General features: G+C 32.6%; 1 protein-coding gene and 1 non-coding gene across 2 annotated transcripts in view; one reads left to right on the top strand and one right to left on the bottom strand.

Annotated features, from left to right (window-relative positions):
* Positions 1-21764, bottom strand: part of Rasa1 (RAS p21 protein activator 1) — a 106657-nt gene that overhangs the window by 76759 nt on the left and 8134 nt on the right. The window lies entirely within an intron of this gene.
* Positions 6310-6417, top strand: LOC124082833 (U6 spliceosomal RNA). The gene has a single exon (XR_006848498.1). It is a non-coding gene; the product is annotated as a U6 spliceosomal RNA (small nuclear RNA).

Genomic DNA, 21764 nt, shown 5'->3' with positions numbered 1-21764 from the left:
AAAATGTGCTTTATGGTGGGGGCCTTGGTCCACTCAAAATCAGTTTCACATCTGGAGTCAAAATGATGGGAGTAACAAAAGTTACTAACATAAACCACATGGGTGTTTCCAGCCCACATAATCAACCCCCAATAAAAATCTTAGACACCAAGGGTCAGGTGTGTTTTCCTGGTTGTAGATATTTCATTAATATTATCATACATACATTATTGCTGGAAAATTAAGCACTATCCATATGACTCCAGAAGAACAGGAAAACCAGAAGTTTTTATCTAGTCTTTCCTGAACTCTTCGCTATGCAGCTTTTGGCCACTGCTGATTATAATCTCTTTTTACTATAATAATAATGCTTTACTTAGGTAATAGTTTACCAAACTATTACTATAACTGCTGTGTTCTGTTACTCCTGTTAGCAAATGACTAAACCCGAATGTTGTCTTAGAGACTTCCAAAAAATCAATTTCATAGAAAAGTCATTAAGTATGAAGTTCCTAAATTCTCAGTTGCAGATATAAGGTTCCCAAAATTCTAATTTTGCATAAAATTATCAAATACCATCAGTTCTTTTTCAAGAAAAAGTCTGTCAAATACTCAAGTCTTAAAAACCTCTTTGTCTTTCAGTCATTCTTCAATGCAAAACTAATGAGCCATAAAATAAGTGGCTAGCTCAGCTCTCAACTGAAATAATCACATAATTGCTTTTCCTCAAGATGCTGAACCTCCACATGCAGTGTTATATGTATTTTCCTTTTCAATAACAGACTATTAAGCAGACATATATTCTGACTGCAACTTAATAAATTATTAATTTGTACTGTTCCATCAAAGACACCCTTAAATTTAGACAGGCTTTTTTATCTTTTTCACAAGTATGTGGTAGCAAAGAATATGATGACTGGTTAGTACAATGAGGTATCACTGCATTAATTTGTAAGAAGGAAACAGAAATTTTACCTCATCACTTTGTACCACCAGAACAAATGTCAAGAATGTGATAATGACAAATAATGTCTTACTATTACATAATTCATTTGACTTCATGAATCTCCTGAAAGAGTCTCAGGGAACTCCAGGATTTGGAACAAATAGTCTAGTGAAAGTAGACTAAATAAGACTCAATTACAAGAAAGCTATTCCAACTGCTCTTTTGAATAATCTAAATCTGTCAGCTTTCACACAAAAGACACAAACATCTTCAATATTATAACCAAAGTTTTAATTTAATTCCTCCCTTTCTATTTTGTTAGGCCAAGCCCACCTAGCCTCCACTAGTTATGGAATTTCTGGTTGTCATTGCTTTTAAATAAGATCAACTCTGTTATAAGAAATAAGCATAGAAATTTTGGAAATAAATCATTTCCATGTAATTTAGTAATTCAATTCACATTATATTTTATTGATATATTTCAAATTTTGTTAAGCTTCTTAGCTTTGGCAGCATTCTGCTTACATTTTAATGATCCATTCCAGTCTCTTCAAATTACTAATTTTCCTTAACTAAATCATGGAATTCTTTTAATTTTTCTAAATGTATGGAATTCTTTAAAATTCCTTTGTAGTTGATGGTTTGCTATATTTGTTACCTTTAATATAATTTCAGCAACAACTTAGGAAAGTCTTACAGATAAATTCTAAGTTATTCACAAAGAAACTTCAAAATAGACATTTAAAAAAAAAAAAAAAAAGCCTTAAGAAAAAAGAATACCTACCACCTAGTTGATCTTCAAACTCAACAAGCTCCTTGACATCACTTGCCACAGTCTACAACCTAAGACTATTCTCTGGTTAAGACTATATATCTCTCCTTCCCCTAAAATGCTACCCAACAGGTAGCAGATCTTTCTACTAGTATGTACACATCAATCCTAGAAAAGGACCCTATCACATATAATAAAACTGTAATATATAATGGGAAGCACATCACAAAAGTATTCAGTAAATATTGCTGTAACACTCATGCTTAAAAAATAATCAACATACTCTAAAACTGTACCAAAAATAAATGCCAATAATTATATTTATCAAACTATAAAAATGTTTATATGTAAAATATTGATAACAAAAATACTTAACAGATAAAAAACAAAAAAATAACAAAGACCTGACAATATAAAAAGTATATCAAAATAAAAGTAGGAAGTGCACATGTGCTCATATACATGCAAGGATCGTCACTACAGTGCAATATCGTAGGATTAGGTAAAAATAAAGGTAAATAAACTATGTATATCCAATAGAAAACTGTGTAGCCACTTAAGAGAATAAAATAATTCAAACATACATAAATAAATATACAAACAATGCCTTATATACTTATATACTACCATATACTTATATACTACCATATACTACTTTCAAGTCTTTGCACAAAAATTTCATTCAGTGAGACCTATCTTGACTACTCTCTCTTCTGGCATTGCCAATACCCCTTTATTCTTTTGTTGTTTGTTTTCTTTTTTCTCATAGCACTTATTACTTTTCTCATTCTATACAATTTATTCTTTTATGATATTTACTACTTTTCTTCTTCTGGCAAAATGTAGCCTACAAGGAAACAGGTAGAGCCCAGCATTAAGTTAGGGGGAAAAAAAAAAAAAAACATCTGCTAAACAAATGTACAGAAATGTGGCCAAGAGTTGACCACAGAAAGTATATTTGGGGAACTAATGTCAATAAAAGAAGAGGATCTTTTTAATTAAAAAATATAAATGTATATATTCCATTTTTTCCTGTGCATAAATGTATACTGCCTACTGAAAAACTTTTTTTGGTGATGGAGATAGGAGGTAGTAGGGGTGGGGAGGAGAACTAGGACCCTGTGCATGCTAAGCATGTGCTCTACTACCAAGCTACTCCCACAGCCCTGGAAAATTTAAGATTCCTCATAACACAGTCACATACTTCATAGATATACAATAATGTATACAAGTTATACATATGCGTATATAAATACATGTATATATACACAATAGCAATGATCACTATTAGAAACAATAAGATTAGGGAGTGGATACTTTTTTCTTGCATTGTTTGGGTTTAATTTTTTTTAGTTGTACATAGACACAATATCTTTATTTTATTTATTTTTATGTGGCACTGAGGATAGAACCCAGTGCCTCACATGTGCTAGGCAAACACTCTACCACTGAGCCACAACCCCAGTCCCCCTTGCATTGTTTGTTTTTAAACAAGAGCTATCACATAATACTTTCACATTACTTAGAGCAGAATAATCCTCCAACCAAGAAAAGCTAGAAAAAGAAAATAAAATACAAAAATAAGTCAATAAAGAGAAAGCTGACTGTTTTTAATCATCTAAGAGCTGTTGAGGAAATCAGAACTTCATGAATCAACATTTCAGAAAAAGTAGGAACCTCAAAAAGTAACTGCACTATTCAGGAGCCACTTGATACTTTTTTCCCTCAGAATATTGTCTATTATGGTCACAATGCAGAAGGCTGAGAATGTATTCAAAAGACCCAGATCCTCTGCCTGGATTCTAACAGGAAGAAAAGAATTCAGCTGAATTTTCAGTCAATCTCACAAAGCTGGTAGGCCAACTATTAAAAGCTGTAAAGGGCCAGGATTTCAATCATAAAAGGGAAACAGAGAACTGAACCACAATCTATTTCCCCTCTAGACATCTTCACTGAGTTCTGAAGCTATACTGATAAGAATGAAGCAAAGTCTATATAGCAAAAAAGGAGTAAGAAATTTTGTTATCCAGGTGATCTGATTGCATTCTATCAGCTTAGCAGAAGGAAAAGCCATCTTTTACAGCAAACTATCATTCAGATATTCTATAAACTACCAAACACAATGTCTGGCATTTAATTAAAACTTAATAGCATGCCAAGACACAGGACACAATGGGGGGCAGGGAAGGAATAAACAAAAGTATAGCATAAGAGTTTAGAAAAAAAAGAAAACATGGTTCTTAGAGAAATAAAATCAATAGATCCTAGCAAGACTGATCAAAGATGAAAATGTCACAAAGTATCAATTTTGGATCCACAGGTGAGTAACTTTTAAAATGAGGGACTTTAAAATAACAATTATTTGGGGCTGGGGATGTTATAGCTCAGCACCTGCCTAGAGTGCCTGAGGCCCTGGGTTTAATCCACAGCATTGAACTGAACCCAGTAAGAGAAAGAAAGAAAACACATAAGCACATGCCATTATCAAGGCACATTACAGCAAAGTTGCTAAAAAACAAAAACAAGACTAAATCACAAAAGTAATCAGAAAGACATTATCTTCATTGAAATAATAATAAGAATTTTTGCTAACTTTAAAAAAGTACTCCAAGTGAGACAAAATGGAATATCTTCACATTTTTTAAGGAAAATAAGTATGAACACAGAGACAATATCCTTCACAATAAGTATGCTTTCAGATAAACAAAAAGTAAATCTGTTTGACAATAGATGTTTACCAAAAAATCCTAAAAGATCTGTAGCCAAAACATGTTCCTACAGAGAAGGGTGGAAATGCAGTATAAAATGAAGAGTATCAAAAAGAATAAAAAGAATAAAATCATGGGTGAATCTAAATATACACTGAATTTATAAAGCAGTAACAATAATTTAATATGTATTAAAACATATGTATGATGAAAATACAGGACATTAATTTAAAAATCAGGAGAAGGATAAGTAAGGTTCAAGGATTCTAAGTTTTTAAAATTGTTAGGAAAAACAAAAATTTTCAATGGACTATAATAAGGCAACAATACGTTGTAATCTCTAGGATAATCACTAAAAGACTAAGATTTACAAATTGTATTTTTTAAATCCACTTAAAAGAGAGACATCTTAATAAGAATGCAGAAATTTTTAAAAGGATAGAAAAAATTCTACCACACTATTGCTAATTAAGAGCTCATGTGTTAAGCAATGCAACAATATTTAGAGGAGAAATGATTGAATCATGAGGGCTATGACCACGTCAGTGAATCAAATCACTTGTTTAATAATTTGAATGAATCTAGTGAAAGACGGTGAAAATTACAGGCAGGTGGAACATGGCTAAAGGAAGCCATGGGGGCATGTCCTTTGGGACTGTAATTGTCTTTGGCCCCCTCACTTCTCTCTACCTCTCTCTCTCTCTTTGCTTCCCAACTATCATGAATTGAGCCATTTTCCTCCACCATACCCTTCCAACATGTTTCTGCCTTGAAGCCAGTCAACAATGGACTGAAGTCTCTGAAACTGTGAACCTTGAACCAAAATAAACTTTTCCCCTCTAAGTTGTTCTTGTCAGGTATTTTGGTTATAGCAATGAAAAGCCAGCTAGCAAAACAAACTAGATTTTAAGATAAAAATTATTATTAGAGGTAATCACAATAATAAAGGGGTCAATTCATCGGGAATTTAATTCTAAATGTGCATATACCCAATAATGCAACATAAAAATACATAACTTATAAAATACATAGTTCTATATAGAAATACATATAAAAATCCCTGCCGCATATTCACCGAGATCAGAGAGATAACAGAAATTCATGCTTCTACTCATTTAGCATGTGTATTTTTTTGCCTCTTAGGATTTTGTCACTACTTTTCACTTTCTGTGTTCATTAAGTAATTACATAAACTTCAATAATATCAATCACACTTTAAACTTAAAAAAAAAAAACTCTGAATGGTTTATCGTCACATTTTATGTTCTTCCATCCTCAATAGTCCTTATTCTAGAACTCATCATTTCAGCATGCGTAGAATAAAACAATCAGAATTGTAGATATTTCAAAAACAAATGCATGTGATTTTATTCAAAAATTTTTCTGTCATGCTTCTATAATATTTGTCATTAATAAGTAGAATAAGCTTCTTGGCGAAGAAGACTTTCTCATTCCCTCCAAATCTAAACAAGTACCAATAAGGTTATCTATTCTTGCCTTTTGGTCATCTCTTCCTGGACACACACGATAGTGTGTCAAGAAAAAAAAATACAGGAAAACAACATGATTTCTTGGCATTACTGTCTCTATGTAAGTGTTAACATTCCACACACTTACATACTTGATTCCTTTACTTTTTCAATATTTATATAGGTTTCCACTGGGCATGGTAACAAAGACCTGTAATCCCAGATACTCAGTGGGGTCTGAGGCAGCAGTATGGCAAGTCTGAGGCCAGTCACAGTCCCTGAGTGAAACTCCTTTGTAAGGCACCCCTGGGTTCAATGCCTAGTACCAAAAAAAAAAAAAAAAAAAAAATCTTTCTGATTCTCATGACAATTCACATCAGTCTCACCTACCATCAAAAAGATAAATGTTTCCCTTTTGTAGAAACCATATACACAACGCTTGCTCTACAGCATATACACTAAAAATTAGAATGATACAGAGGAAGATCAGCATGGCCTCTGCTCAAATATGGCATGCAAATTTGTGAAGCATTCTGTATTTTTAAAGTATTCTTACCATACCCACACACACACACAGAGCAGATATGTCAATTTACCAGACTGTAAAAATTACTTCACTACATATGTATATCAAAATATCAAGTTACATCTGAAATTTATATTTAAAATGAAAAAAAGAACCATACAAAAATCTTATATGTAAAATACATACTATTAAAGTCTTTTTGAAAATTAAATGTCAACATCACTATAAATTTTTAAAAGTAAAATGCTACCATTATACACAAAAGTAAACGCTGAATCATGATAAAATTATTTTCAGTACAGTAATGCACTAAAAACATACAGGTTTTCCAAAGCCTACAATATGGGTCCTTTCTCTAATCTACTTTTACTGCAAGCACCAGATAGTCAGAAACTTAGTTAATTGCAATTACTGTATTTCTCAAAACATGCTCTGAACTTAACGAAAGAGGTGAAAGACCTCTACAATGAAACTACAGAATGCTACAGAAAGAAATTAAAGATGACTTTAGAAGATAGAAATATCTTCCTTGTTCTTGGATAGGCAGAATTAATACTGTCAAAATGACCATACAACTAAAAGCACTGTACAGATTTAATGCAATTCCAATCAAAATACCTATGACATTCCTCATAGAAACAGAAAAAGGAGTCATGAAATTCATCTGGAAAAATAAGAGACCCAGAATAGCTAAAACAATCCTTAGCAAGAAGAGTGAAGCAAGTGGCATCACTATACCAGAACTTAAACTATACTACAGAGCAATAGTAACAAAAACAGCATGGTATTGGCACCAAAATAGACTTGTAAGACCAATGGTATAGAATAGAGGACACAGAGACTAACCCACATACTTACAGTTATCCTTCTTATATTTGACAAAGGCGCCAAAAGCATACATTAGAGAAAAAATAGCCTCTTCAACAAATGGTGCTGGGAAAATTGGAAATCCATATGCAACAAAATGAAATTAAACCCTTATCTCTCACCATGCACAAAACTCAACACAAAGTGGATCAAGGACCTGCGAATCAAGGACCTACAAATTAAACCAGAGAAACTGCGTCTGTTAGAAGAAAAAGTAGGCCCAAATCTCCATCATGTCAGATTAGGCCCCAACTTCCTTAATAAGACTCTCATAGTGTAAGAATTAATATCAAGAATCAATAAATGGGATGGATTCAAACTAAAAAGCTTCTTCTCAGCAAAAGAAACAATCTGTGAGGTGAATAGACTGCCTACTGATTGGGAACAAATTCTTACCACATGCATGTCAGACAGGGCACTAATCTCTAGAATATATAAAGAACTTGGGCTGGGGTTGTGGCTCAGTGGTAAAGTGCTTGCCTAGCATGCATGAGGTACTGGGTTTGATTCTCAGCACCACATACAAATAAATAAAATAAAGGTCCATTAACAACTAAAAATATTAAAAAAAAAAAAGAACTCAAAATTCTTAACACCAAAAAAACAAATAACTCAATCAATAAATGGGCCAAGGAACTGAACAAGCACTTCTCAGAAGACATACAATCAATCAACAAATATATGAAAAAATGTTCAAAATCTCTAGCAATTAGACAAATGCAAATCAAAACTACTCTAAGATTTCATCTCACTCTAGTCAGAATGCCAGCTATTAAGAATACAAACAACAAAAAGTGTTGGCAAGGAATGTGGAGAAAAAGACACCTCATACATTGCTGGTGGGACTGCAAATTGGTGCAGCCAATATGGAAAGCAGTATAGAGAATCCTTAGAAAACTGAGAATGGAACCACCATTTGACCCAGCTATCCCACTCCTCAGTCTATACTTCAGTCTATAAAAACAGCATACTACAGGGACACAGCCACGTCAATGTTTATAGCAGCACAATGCACAACAGCTAAACTGTGGAACTAACCTAGATGCTCTTCAGTAGATGAATGGATGAAGAACATGTGATATACATACATAATGGAATATTATTCAGCATTAAGAGAGAATAAAATCATGGCATTTGCAGGTAAATGGATGGAGTTAGAGAAGATAATGCTAAGTGAAGTTAGCCAATCCCAAAAAACCAAATGCCGAATGATTTCTTTGATTTAAGGATGCTGATCCATAATATGCTGGAGGGGGAGGGGGAATATGGGAGGATTAAATGAACTCTAGATAGGGCAAAGAGAAAAAGGGAAGGGAGAGGAAGGAGGGGCATAGGGGTAGGAAAGAAGGTGGAATGCGATGATCATCATTACCCTAAGTACATTTATAAAGACACAAGGATGTGACTCTACTTTGTGTACAACCAGTCATATGAAAAATTGTGCTCTATATTTGTAATATGAATTATAATGCATTCTGTTTTCATATAACAAATTAATTTTTTTTAAAAAAAGAAAACAAAAAATAAAGAACATGCTCTGTTCACTAAGCATGTAAGTTTAGGAAAAGCAGAGTTAAACAAAAAGCAGTTTAATATAATAAGGCTTTTAGAACACCTATGCTAATGTGCATTCTGGATTTGCAAAGGAGGGAAAAAAAAAAAAAACGAGACTCAAAATTCAAAAGTTTCCAAATTATTAAACTGTCAAAAAGGTCAAAGAATACAAATTCCTTTAACTACACAACAAAGTGCATTGTTTAAGAAATTCTAACAAGTTTATGAAACAGATAATACTTGTTAACTTAATAGTAGTTCCCTCTCTTTGTTCAAAACTGTCTTCTGATAAAATGTCTACCATATTTTTTTAGGTTTCAATTAAGTGTTTCAATAAATATTAAAAATAAAGCAAAAAATAAATAAATAAATAAAGCATCACTTACTATCAAATGTACTGAAGTAAAAAAGAATAAATGCAAGCTCAATAACTATCTAAAAAGACAGTTAAATATTTATAAATAGGAATTTTTAAAAAACTTATCAAATTTCATCTTTTTGCTAGTTTGAAAGAACTGTTCCTCTTACTTGGCTATCTCCTCTATCAACCCTTCTCTTAAAAGACTTCCAAATTCCCACAAAAGAATCTCTTTCCAACCTCTTTAAAAAAAAATAACTTCAAATTCCTTTCATCTGGATGCAGTGGTGCATGCATATAATCTCAGGGACTCAGGAGGCTGAGTCAAGAGAATTCTAAATTCAAGACCAACCTCTTCAACTTGGTGAAGCCCCAAGCAATGCAAGGAGAACCCTGTTTCACAATTTAAAAAATGAAAAGGGCTAGGGATGTGGCTCTAAGAACCCCCGATTAAATCCCTAGTACCAAAACAAACAACCACCACCCTCCTTTTAGACACATCCAGATTCCCATCTGGCAATAACAAAGTTAGAAGTCACCACTTCATTCTTTCTAACAAAAAAGTAAAAAGCTGAACAAACTGAAAAATCAATACTCTTGTTAAATTCTTCAGAGAAATGAGTCCTCAGGGCAAACCACTGCTCCAAAAATTGAGCAACTGGCAAATGCAGAAAATCACAGCACACCAGAACAGAAACCCACAAGAAAACCCACAGAGAAACTTGCCTGGGAACCAGTGCCAGAGTAGAGAAGCCTCAGTGTGAACAGGTCTGAGTTAAAATCTCCAGAGAACCCAATCATATGGTTTCATCTCCAGGAACTCTCCCAGGTCCCACAGTAAATACAGGAGATAAATCTCCCCATGCTTGTGATAGGGAGAAGTGGAAGAGGAACAATTTTAAAATATACCAGAGCATTCTATATTCTTAACAAGGCCTGCCTTCAGCAAAACTAATTACCAAAGCCTGACATACCTGTAGGAAAAAGAAAATATATGACTCCAGCTCCCTTTACTGACATACTAATAAAAGGCAAAAACCACAGTTTAAAGAGACAGCAAAAACATCAAAACCAGACATTTTATCAAGAGATTTGGAAATTATTAGACTGGGAATTTTTTTAAAACCATGATTAATTTTATGCTAAGTGTTTTAATGAAATGGAAGACAACATTTAAACACATGGATAATGTAAACAGAGAGATGGAAATTCTAAAGATAAAGAAGAAGTCCTAGAAATCAAAACACTATAACAGAAATGAAGAATGCTTCTAGTAGGCTCATTAGTAGACTGACACAGTTGAGGAAAGGATCTGAGCATACAGTTATGACAATAGATATTACTTCCAAAAGGGAAAAGTAAGAAGAAAAAGACTGATTAAAAAAAAAAAATCTTAAGCAACCACAAAAGGTCTAACTTAAGGAAAAAAATATTTTCATTAGTGCATTTGAGCTATACATAATAATTGGGTTCATTCTGAAATAATCATACATGCTAATTTAATTCACTCCATTTCAGTCCCCAGTGCCTCCTTTAATCCCTCCCCACTTTCCTCCTCCTGTTTCCCAAAAGGTACAAATTTCTGTATAACATGAAAATGAAAAGGTAAAGAAAAAGAAACAAGAAATATTTGAAACAATAATGACTGAGAATTTCCCCAAAATAATGTCAGATCCATAAACTCAGAACTCCAGACAAAACAAATGCCCCACAAAATAACACTTCTATGCATATCATATTCAAACTTCAAAAAAAAATCAAAGAAAAAAACCTTGAAAGAAGCCAGAAATTGAAAAATACTTTACCTAAAGAAAACCAAGCTAAGGATTCCACCCAGCATCTCAAAAACAATGCAAGCAAAAAAAATTGAATAAAAATTTAAAGAGCTAAGAGGAAAACAACACCAACCTAAAATTTTGTACCCTGCAAAATTATCCTTCAAAGTGTAGGATAAATAAAGATATTCTCAAAGAGAAAATGAATGGATTTATTGTCAACAGATCTGTCTTGCACAATATGTTAAAGCAGCTCATCACAGAAAAGGAAAATGATATGGATAGAAATTCTGATCTACATAAAAAGAAAAAGAGCATAGGAAAGAATGAATAGCAAGCACAAAAGAATGAATAAGCAAAGATAAAAGGTAAAATAATTTTTTTTTCTTATTCTTAATCTAATAGGTAACAATTTGTTCAACATAATAGCAACAAGGTATCTAATTATGCATGGTCTAATTATGCATACTTGTAAGTAGAACAAATGACTGCAGGAATATAAAGTACAGAGGTAAGAAGTAGGAATATTTTGCTACTATAAAGTATTTGCACTACAGATGTAGGAATATACTATTACTTGAAAATGGACTTGGATAAGTTATAAATGTATACTGTAAAATCCAAAGCAAATACTTTCAAAAGCCTTTTTTAAAATGTAATTAAAATGCCGAGAAAGAGAATAGAAACATAAAATACTCAATTAAAACCACAAACAGCAAAAAGTGTGGAAGACACAATGTACAACAAAAAGGGTAAATGATAGAATAAATAATAAATACAGTGGATATTAATCTCACTACCCTAGACAACAATAGTCTAAACTCACTACCCTAGACAACAGTAGTCTAAATACATTAACTTAAAGACATTGTCAGGGTGGATGAAAAACAAGAATCAATTATATGTACTTAACAATATGTACAGATCAAAACAAAGGAATGGATAAAAATACACCATGCTATCACTAATCAAAAGAAAACAGAGGCAGGGCATGGATGTGTATACCTGCAATTCCAGGAACTCAGGAGACTGAGGGAGGAGGATTGAGAATTCAAAATCAGCCTCAGCAAAAGGGAGGTGAGACCCTGTCTTTAAATAAAATACAAAATCGGGCTGGGGATGTAGCTCAGTGGCCAAGTGACCCTGAATTCAATCCCCGGTACCCAGAAAAAAATAAAAATAAAAATAAAAAGAGCAGGGATGCAGCTCAATGGCAAATTGCCCCTGGGTTAAATCCCAGTGACCACTACCCTCCCCGCCCCAAAAACAAGAAAGAAAAAGAAAAAAGAAATCACTATTTTAATTTCCTACAGAGAAGATTTCAGAGCAAGGAAAGTCATCAGGGATACAAAGGGGTATTCATAGTGATCAAGGGAGTCAATAATCTAAAACATATATTCCTTAATGTGTATGTGCCTAACATAAGAAAAATACATAAGAAAAAAACAGAACTGAAATTTAGAATTCAACATGCTTCTATCAAAAATGGACAGATCCAGCAGGCAAAAAAATCACTGACTCAACAGAATTCTCAAATCAACTTGATATAAATGACATCTATAGACTACTTCATCAAACAACAGATTTCACATTCTTTTCAAGTACCCAAGGCATTGACCAACATGCCCCACATTACATTCTGGGACATAAAAGGTACCACAACAAATTTACAGAAATAGAAATCACACAATATTTTCTATCAGACCACAATGAATTTAACCTGGAAATCAATGGAAAAAAAAAGATGGAAAATCTCAATACATGAAGATTATACAACACAATTCCTAAGAACACACAGTTCAAATACAGACCAATATCTTTCATTAACAGATGTGAATATTCTCCAATAAAATACTAGTAAATCAAATCCCACAATGTATAAAAAGAATTAAACACCATAACCAATTTATCAAGGCTAATTAAAGATTTTAAAAATCAATTAATGCAAGCAATCACAATGAAAAATTTTTTAAAAATCACAAGATATCAGTGGATACAAAAAAAAAAAAAAAAACTTGACAAAAATCCAAACTCCATTTATGACTAAAATATTTGCTCAGCAAAATAGGAATAGAGGGAACTTCCATAAAGAGCATTTACCAAAAAAAAAAAAAAAAAACCTACAGCAAGCATCACATGTAATGGTAAGAACCTCAAAACTATCTCACTAAGATGGAGAACAAAGCAAGCAAAATTTGCCTCACCATTTATCTGTTCTACCACTACTTTTAAACACTGTACTTGAAGTGATGGCTAATGCAATAAGACGAAAAAAAACTTTTTTTAAAAATAAAAGGTTTAGTGATTGAGAAGAAATAACACTATCTTTGTCAGATAAAGACATACCAGATGACAAGACTGTCAATGTAAAAAAGAAGGAAAAAAAAAAACACCTTACAGAACTAATAAGCAATTATAGCAAGGCTGCAGGATACAAGAGTTAATGGCTTTCCTATATAAGCCAGCAATGAAAATGTGAAATTTGAAAATTAAAAACATATTACCTTTATACTACCACCCAAAAAAAATTATAAAATAATTAAGTATAAATCTAACAAAATATGTACAAGATCTGTATGAGAAAAACTGTAAAGTTCTGATAAAAACCAGCAAACAACAAAATAAATGAAGAAAAAAAGTCCATGTTCATGGATAGGGAGACTCAATATTATCACAATGTGAGTTTTCAACCTGATATACACATTCAATGCAAACCCAACCAAAATCCCAGCAGGTTATTTTGTGGATATCAACAAACTAATTTTAAAGTTTATATGGAAAGGAAAAAAGATCCAGAAAAGTCATTGTAATATTGAAAGAACAAAGTTGGGGGACTAGAAATTCATTTTTGAGACTTTGCATAATGCTGCTATAATCAAGACAATGTGGTATTGGCAAAAGGATATATAAGCAGGACAACAGAATAGAGAACCAAAAATAGACCCAAATAAATATAATCAGGGCTAGGGCTATAGCTCAGTGACAGAGTGCTTGCCTTGCACTTGTGAGGAACTGGGTTAGATCCTCAGCACCACATATAAGTAAGTTTAAAAAAAAAATAAAGGTCCACTGGCAACTGAAAATATATTTAAAAAATAAATAAATGTAATCAATTAATTTGACAAAGGAGCAAGGTGACTTAGTATGTACGACTCAATCTGGAGTTAGTCAAATTTGAAGAATTGACTGAACCTAAGGTTGTGGATCTATTCTAACAAAGGTCACAAGTAATTAATAAAGAAACCACAAGGACAATTAATCCATTAACAAAAATAAATGTCTGCATATCTCTCTGCCCAGCTTAACCTCCCTGGCAGGCCTGCCAAGAGGGGAAGCCAAACTCTAATCATAACTTTTATAATGGCAAATGTCAACTGGTGAATTTCAAAGATGTGATTAATAGGGGGAAAGAAATCACCACTTCACAACATCATTACAAGAGGAAAATAAATGATTCAGGCAAAAATCATCAATGGATATTGAAACAATTGGGTATTTACTGACTACTTATTAGCTACAAAGAAAAAAGTACCTTTTATAATGGCAAAATATGGTACAAACAAGCTCAAATCATTAATGCAAATCATTAATAGGACAAGTGACATCTGTACCTGTAAGTTATGCATTAAGAACTAATGACCAATGAACTATTTCTACTAATAATGGTTAACCCAAAACTAATCATGAGGAAGCAATCAAATACAAATTGAGACACATTCTGGCGGGGGAGGGACCCTATCCTGGACTCTTCAAAAATGTTGATGTCATGAAAGAAAAAAACACTTGAAGGAATTGTTCTACATTAAAGAAGACTAAGGGGACATAACAATTAAATGCAATTCATTAAAATCAAAAGCAGATATAAAGGACATTATAGCAACAATTAAGAACATCTATACATAATATTATATTGATAGTAAATTCATTATATTTGGTTATGAAAGTTATTTCCCTATTCCTAGAAAATTCACGAAGATTTAGCATTTAAAAAAGAAAGGACAGGGCTGGGGTTGTGGTGCAGAGGTAAAGCACTTGCTACCATGCATGAGAAGTAAAACCTATTTCTTCTGTGAGTCATCATCAAAATTAGGTTTGAAAGCTACTACTGTCTGGACAATGGAGACTCTCAAAAATGTTTCAAGAGACCATCTAAGATTTGTCTTTACAAGATCATGCTGGAAACAATATAAAGTGGTTTTTCAAATTCAATTTAGTTGCTTTCCACTAATTTTTGTTTTCAGTAGAATAGAACAAAATTAAAATAAGAATAGGATGCATCATGAATAGTAATTAAAAAGGACATTTTTTTCATTAAATTTTACTTTCTTTTTTTTTTCCAATTTTGACACATACAAGTACTGAGTCACAATGTATAAAGAAGTTCACTTCAGTTGAAGTCAAAACATTTTGAAAATCATTAATAATGAGAACTGTTAATTGGTTGAAGGAGACATTAAGAACAAGGAGAAAATTAACAGACTACTTCAATAGGAAGAAAGAGAAAATGAGGGTTTGAAACAAAAAGAAAGAGAGAGAGAGAGAGAGAGAGAGAGAAATGTTAGTTAAGATTCTAAAGCAATTTAGGAGGTAGAATAAACAATCTTGGCAACTAATTAGACCAGAATGAGAGAGAAGGAGAAATCTTAAAAATAAAAAAAAAATTATTTTTAAAGGTTAAGAAAAAGATCGAATTTCTATGGATTCCACAAATCTACACTACTAAACATAAGCCCTTAAGATGATATTCAATAATATAATAGGTCTCCAAGGTATTATATTTCATCTTTCTTTTATTGTTCTCCTTCATAAGCCCTGTGTAGAAGGCAAATACTATTTCCACAAAAATAAACTCTTATGTGATTAAAAGTACTATTCCCCCACAGCAATCTAAGACTCCACATGATTTCTACCACTAAACTGTATTGTTACATGTTATTTGATCATATTACAAACCCTAAAAACAATGTCAATGAAAAATATTAGTTATTTTCAATGCAATTTTGACAATATTTTTAAAAAAAGGCTTCATGATAAAAACATTCTGATCTTAAGATCATAAAAAGAGGATAATATTAACAAGTTCTAATATTTTACCTAGAGGATTTAATCTGCAATCTGAGATTAGTGTTTCTTTCTTCCAAATCCCATAAGAAAATAATCAGGTTTATGCAATAAATTAATGCAAACACATAAAACCAAAACACATAATTAACTCCTTTTTAATTGCCAGCAATGGCAAAGAGAATTCTTAAGTGATTCTATTAACATTGTATTTCTCCTACCACCAGCAATAAGCATTGCAAGGTGTCCCATAAATAATATAAATATAGTAACAATTCCACTCTACATACCTAGATTGCCTTTCTTAAGTGGGAACTACAAAGCAATAAAATATTCCTAAATATTCATATGGTCACTACTTAACCCAGTGATTAGCAATTCCTCTGAATCTGTGCTTTGGCAGCCACCCTAAATTACAAATTAAGTGGATACAAAAAGTTAAGTATGTACCTGTCTATCTATTTACAAATGTAGAGAGATACCTACAGTCATTTAAACAATATTCTACACAGTTGTTGCTCAATAAATAAGTTAACAATGATTTAGTTTAAAAAATATTCTCTTCAAAGAAGATAACCTAAGAAAACAAAGCAAAAAAAAAGGCCTATCATTGCTTCCCATTCAACTTAAGAAAGTTATTTCCATCACTTAGTAAATGCTTGTACAGAGACAACAAAGTTTCTTCCTGTATTGCCTGAGATAACCTTTCAGAATGCATGTATATATGTATCTAAACATAAGTCAATTTCCTCAAAAACCACAACTTAAAAATTTAACTAGAACAAAATAAATGAGTAGCCATGTAACAATTAAAATAATGAATTCATAATTTAAAACCTTTTAAAAAGTAGGGGAGGAATGTACAAGTGTACCCTTTTCCCCACATCCTCGCCAGCACTTATTGTTGTTTGATTTCCTAATGGCTGCCAATCTTACTGGAGTGAGATGGTATCTTAGGGTGGTTTTGATTTGCATTTCTCTGACTGCTAGAGATGGTGAGCATTTTTTCATGTACTTGTTGATTGACTGTATGTCCTCCTCTGAGAAGTGTCTGTTCAGGTCCTTGGCCCATTTGTTGATTGGGTTGTTTGTTATCTTATTGTCTAATTTTTTGAGTTCTTTGTATACTCTGGATATTAGGGCTCTATCTGAAGTGTGAGGAGTAAAGATTTGTTCCCAGGATGTAGGCTCCCTATTTACCTCTCTTATTGTTTCTTTTGCTGAGAAAAAACTTTTTAGTTTGAGTAAGTCCCATTTGTTGATTCTAGTTATTAACTTTTGTGCTATGGGTGTCCTATTGAGGAATTTGGAGCCCGACCCCACCGTACATTGCTGGTGGGACTGCAAATTGGTGCAGCCAATTTGGAAAGCAGTATGGAGATTTCTTGGAAAGCTGGGAATGGAGCCACCATTTGACCCAGCTATTCCCCTTCTCGGTCTATTCCCTAAAGACCTAAAAAGAGCATGCTACAGGGACACTGCTACATCGATGTTCATAGCAGCACAATTCACAATAGCAAGACTGTGGAACCAACCTAGATGCCCTTCAATAGACGAATGGATAAAAAAAATGTGGCAGTTATACACAATGGAGTATTACTCTGCATTAAAAAATGACAAAATCATAGAATTTGCAGGGAAATGGATGGCATTAGAGCAGATTATGCTAAGTGAAGCTAGCCAATCCCTAAAAAACAAATGCCAAATGTCTTCTTTGATATAAGGAGAGTAACTAAGAACAGAGTAGGGAGGAAGAGCAGGAGAAGAAGATTAACATTAAACAGGGATGAGAGGTGGGAGGGAAAGGGAGAGAGAAGGGAAATTGCATGGAAATGGAAGGAGACCCTCAGGGTTATACAAAAGTACATACAAGAGGAAGTGAGGGGAAAGGGAAAAATAATACAAGGGGGAGAAATGAATGACAGTAGAGGGGGTAGAAAGAGAAGAGGGGAGGGGAGGGGAGGGGAGGGGGGATAGTAGAGGATAGGAAAGGCAGCAGAACACAACAGACACTAGTATGGCAATATGTAAATCAATGGATGTGTAACTGATGTAATTCTGCAATCTGTATATGGGGTAAAAATGGGAGTTCATAACCCACTTGAATCAAAGTGTGAAATATGATATATCAAGAAATTTGTAATGTTTTGAACAACCAACAATAAAAAAATTAAAAAAAAAAAAAGTAGGGGAGGAGAAAAGACCAAAATACAAAAAAAAAAAAAAAAAAAAAAAAAAGCCCACAGGCCCAGATAGTCTCACAAGTGAATTTAACCAAATATTTAAAGAACACTTAATAAATATTTCATAAATTCTTCGAAGAACTAGAAGAGGAAGGAAAACTTCCTACATTATATTATTAGGTCAGTATAGTTCAAATACTGAAACCAGTGAAAGACATACGGAGGAAACTTATAGACCAGTATCTCTCTTGAACTTAAGACAAAAAAATCCTCAACATGTTATCAGGAACCTGAATTCAGCAATCTTTGAAAAGGATTATATACCATGACCGTGTAGGATTCATTCCAGATATGCAAGCTGGCTTAACATTCAAAAATCCACATCGACCAGCTTAAAAAAAAAAAAAATCATTTGCTCATAAAAAGCGACTCAGGAAAAACACCTGACAAAATCCAACAAACCATTCATAATAAAAACTCTCAGAAGAGCAGAAGAAAGTGACCTACCTCAACCTGATAAAGAGCACCTACCAACTACATAAACTACAAGCCTATAGTTAACATCATAGGCTTAATGGTTGAACACTAAATCCTTTCTATTTAAGACAACTAACAAACTATGGCATGGATTTCCACTCTCACCACTCTTATCCAACATGGGCACACACATCAGAAACAAAGAAAACTGTCCACATTTACAGATGACATAATTGTATAGAAAATCCCATGGAATCTAAAAATTCTAGGAACTAAAAGGTAAGCTTGGCAAGACTGCAAGATAAAAGACCAAAATACAAAAACCAACTGCGTTTTTTTATGACATTCTATATACTATGAGCATGTGGAAACTAAAATTAAAACACAGTAACATTTACAAAACATTTCAAATAAAATAAACAGATTAAATATAAATTTAGCAAAAGATTACAGGATTTATATACTGAAGATTATAAAATGTTCATTTAAAAAAAACAAGACTTAGAGAAATACATGAAGGCACACATCCCATATGTACCCATGACAATAAAGACATCAATTCTGCCAAAAATCATCCATAAATCAATGCAATTCCTAAAGGAATCTCAGCAAAGATTTTGTAAACAGGGAATAGCATGTTTTAAAACTTAAATGTAAAGGCAACATCACTAAAATACTAACACATAATGAAAAAGTATAAAGGGAAGAAATCACTCCACTTGACATTATACATAATAACAATAGTAATCAAGTGTGATACAGTAGTCCCCCCATCTCAGAGGATATGGTAAGACCCCCAGTGGGTAACTGAAACCAAAGACAACACTGAAGCCTATATATAGTATGTTTTTCTCTACCTATGATAAGTGTAATTTACAAATTGGCACAGTGAGAAATTAACAACAATAAAAAATGGCAAAATAGAACAATTCTAACAATATACTTTTAAAAAGTTATTTAATACTTGATGAATTATTAACTTGTGGAATTTTCAATTTAGTATTTTGGACCACAGCTGATGAAAAATAAAAATGAGGAAAGTGAAACAGGATAAATGCAGACTACTGTATTAATTAGTACATGGAGACACAGATTCATGGAACAGAACAGAAAATCAAAAGGTAGACCCACACAAATATGCCCAACTGATTTTTAATAAAAGTGCAAGAACTAATGAGGAAGGATACTTGCTTTTTCAACAAATGGTGCTAGAGCAATTTAACTATAGTAGGCAAAAAATGTGAACCTCAATTTGAACCTCATATTTTATACAAAAATTAACTTATTATGAATCATGAACTTACTATAAAACAAAACTATATAACTTTTAGAAACAGTAAAAACAGGAGAAAATATTTGAGATCTAATCAAGGCAAAAAATTCTTTGAAATTACCTCTAAAACCAAAGAGTTCTTAGACTTACCTCTAAAACCACAATCCATTAAAGGAAAACCTGATATATTAGGCCTCATCAAAATAAAACTATTTGTTCTACAAAAGGCTCTATTAAGAACTAAAAGGTAAAAAAAGACAAGCTACAGACTGGAAGAAAATATTTGCAAAGTACATATGCAACAAAGGACTAATATTTGGAATTTATAAAGAATTATCAAAATTCAGCACTAAAAAAAAAAATCCTATTGGAAAATGAGCAAAATACAGGAACAGACATTTAGCAAAGAGGATGTATGTACATACAAGTGTTAATGAGCATGTGAAAAGATTTTCAACATTAGCAATCATGAGAAAAATGAAGATCAAAACCACAATGAGATATCACTAAACATATATCAGAATGGCTAAAACAAAAAATGGTGACAATATCAAATGCTGGTGAAGATACAGAAAAAATGAATCATTCATACATTGCTGGTGGGATTGTAAAAGGACATAGCCATTTTAGAAAACAGATTGGCAATTTCTTATAAAAGTGAACATGCTCTTGGGCATTTATACGAAAGAATGAAAAACTTGTGCTTATATTCACATAAAACTTACACATAAATTAAATAGTAACCAAAACTGGAAGAGGTCCAAATAAAGTTAAACAAACTGTGGTACATCCATAATTGTGGAATACTACTCAGCAATGAAAAGGAGCAAAGTTTTAATACATAAAAAAATTTAGATGAAGTTGGAGGAAATTATGCTGAGTGACTAATGACAAGGTTACATATTCCATGGTCAATTTATACAACCATTTTTAAATGACAAAATGAGCAGCAGATTATTGATTGCCAGGGGTTAGAAGGGAGAGAAGTAGAGAAAATTTGTTATAGAAATATGGCACAAGGGATCCTAGTGGGATGAAACTTTCCTGTACCTCTAATATGACGATGATTACATGAATCTACACATGTAATAAAACTGCACAGTACTAAATACACCACATGCAAATGCATGCACACACTCAAGTGAATGTATAAAATGAGCAAAATCTGAAGAAGTGCATTATATCAATGTCAATTTCCTGGTTTTAACATTGCACTTTTATAGTTACACAAGATGTTACCACTGAGGTAAAATGAGTGAAGGATACATGTCTTGATTATTTCTTTAAACTGCATGGAATCGATAACTATCTCAAAAGAAAAAGCTTAATTTAAAAATTGAGATCAATATTTAAATAGACAAACAAGGACAGAAGAGGGATACCGTTTTATTATATGTCTGAAGTAAGAATCCAGTCTAGAGAGTTATACCTACAAAAAAGACAAAAAGAGTTGAGATCTCTAAGTCTTTCCCTAAGCTTGACACAGATATATTAGAGAAAGAAAATTTTTTCAAATATTGACTATTTTCAATATTAAAAGTAAATTAATAATTAATGATGTTAAAAGTAAATATTAAAAGTAATATTGAATGTTATTACAAGAAACACACAATAAGTACAGAAAACTTGCTGGAGTGATATCTCATCCACAGGATTTTCCATAGCTACCACAGTCATGTGTAAAGATCTTCCTAAAAAAACAGATATGAATTTAAATAAGCTTTCCATCTTTCAACACAGTTATAGCCAAGAGATATAAGGCACTGACTCATAAAAAAAAGAAGGTAAAGTAAGACAAGGTTTCCTTTTCTACAGT

The sequence above is a fragment of the Marmota monax genome, unplaced genomic scaffold, assembly GCF_021218885.2.
Source record: "Marmota monax isolate L192 unplaced genomic scaffold, Marmota_monax_Labrador192_F-V1.1 WCK01_AAM20220418_F8-fsc00018, whole genome shotgun sequence".
Taxonomy (NCBI): domain Eukaryota; kingdom Metazoa; phylum Chordata; class Mammalia; order Rodentia; family Sciuridae; genus Marmota; species Marmota monax.
The sequence above is the reverse complement of the archived record's forward strand: the minus strand, read 5'-3'. Positions and strand labels throughout refer to the sequence as shown.